This window comes from Sinocyclocheilus anshuiensis, unplaced genomic scaffold (genome assembly GCF_001515605.1).
Source record: "Sinocyclocheilus anshuiensis isolate Anshui unplaced genomic scaffold, SAMN03320099.WGS_v1.1 scaffold63, whole genome shotgun sequence".
Classification (NCBI taxonomy): Eukaryota; Metazoa; Chordata; class Actinopteri; order Cypriniformes; family Cyprinidae; genus Sinocyclocheilus; species Sinocyclocheilus anshuiensis.
The window spans coordinates 1,086,704-1,088,507 of NW_015552625.1; the positions used below are offsets into that span (position 1 = coordinate 1,086,704).

Consider the following 1,804-nt stretch of genomic DNA (forward strand, 5'->3'; position numbering starts at 1 on the left):
TTTTTTTTTTTTTGACACGTCCATTGAAAACATCAGTGAAAACCTCATGTGCTTCCTGAAAGCATTTCACTTCTGCATTGTTCAAATAAAGACATGTACATGCCCCTGTGGTCATCACAGCCACCTGTTTCTTGTTTGTTTTGCACTCTTGCACCTGTAGCACTTGCTTGTTCCCAGTGCAGCTGCTGCAGTCAGGATTCACTGGCCTTTAATTCAGAGCCAAACATGGCACAGAATGTTCTGTCATCAGCCTGGTGTGGATGCGTGCTAGCTCCACTTAGTGGACAAAACAACTGACAAAAGCATGTTTGTGGTGTTGGCTTTGTGATGTTGCTTTAAATAGAAGGACATTGTTAATTAATGAGCTAAATGCTTCAGGTAAAATGACTTGTGTCCCTCAGTGAAATAGACCCGTCTCAGAGTAACAACGCTATTATTGCCCGTTTTAGATAGGAATGCTGTGTCATCTGTGGAATGTTCCTTTTGCAAACATTCCAGATCACATATTTGTCACAATATTCAGCAGGGTGTAGTCGCCAGCCAACACATATTTGTTCTCACTGACGTGAGAATGTGTCCTACTGTAATTTATGAGCAAGTAGAGACAGTAGTTTTGTTGCTAGGTTTGTGTTAATTCTGTCAAATATGTAACCATGGCTAGGATTGGAATGGAATGCTAAGACTTACTGCACAGTAAAAACTATATGCTGCTTACTTTTTTTTTTTGTGCTAAATGAAGTTTTATTGCTTTTTAAAAAAAACACTAGGAGGCGATATTCCATAGTACATATTTGAAACAGTAGTTTGCGACATTGTCATATGTCTTACTTACAATCTCATCAATCATTAAATGATGAGTCAGGAAAGAGGTTAAAAATTGTGATTGACAACTTCTGGTTAATCCAGCACACTGGAAGTGGAAGGTCTAGTCAATTACAGTGCATTATGCATTATTGTATTCTCTTCAGTAACTCTGTTGTGCATTAGTTTTAGCCAATTTAGTAAGACCTATATGAAACTGTAGGTACACTGTTCATGCCATAAACAGTACATACTAAACACTTCAGCAATAGTAAAAGGAGTGTGCTGTTCTAAACGTAATCCTAAATGTTCATGATTGGGGGTGGTTAAAGAAATCATCTTTTACTTGCCTTACTATCACTCCAAACTTTTATTACTGACTTCTGTGGAACAGAAAAGATATTTTTGGAACCAAACAACATTGGACCCTATTGACTTCTATTGTATTAACAAAAAAAATAACTTTAATATATTCCTGCGCTACAGACGAAAGTCATACAGGATTGGAATGATAAAAGGGTGAGAAAATTACAGAATTTTTATTTTTGGGTGAAACAGTCCCTTTAAGTAAAAATTTGAGTGTCTGCCATTGAGAACCCCATATTAATGTACAAACTTTAATAGGCTTAAATGTTTGTGGTGGTTTCGGATCTCCATTAAGTTAGCAGTAAATGCCCATGTATTTATGATGCCACTCTCAGAGGTGTTCAATTTATACTTAAGGTTTGTCGTAAATTTGAGCTGTGTAAACTGCTGTGGGGAAAAAACATGATGGTCCTTCTAGTTCTGATGGGAAAACGGTTTGGATTCTAGCAGGATTTACATGATGCTTAAATTAGGGCTGGGTAAAAAAATATCTATCACGATATTAATCGATTCTCATTTTTTCAGAACGATATCGATTCTTAAATCCCAAGAATCGATTAATCTAGCCTGTTTTCAGTTAATTGACGGAACACTGAAGGGCACTTCCCATCCAATATATCGCAATAAGCATTGTGAT

General features: G+C 36.8%; 1 protein-coding gene across 1 annotated transcript in view; it reads left to right on the forward strand.

Annotated features, from left to right (window-relative positions):
* kat6b (K(lysine) acetyltransferase 6B) overlaps positions 1-1,804 on the forward strand; it is a 37,496-nt gene that overhangs the window by 13,868 nt on the left and 21,824 nt on the right. The gene's annotated exons all lie outside the window — the stretch shown is intronic.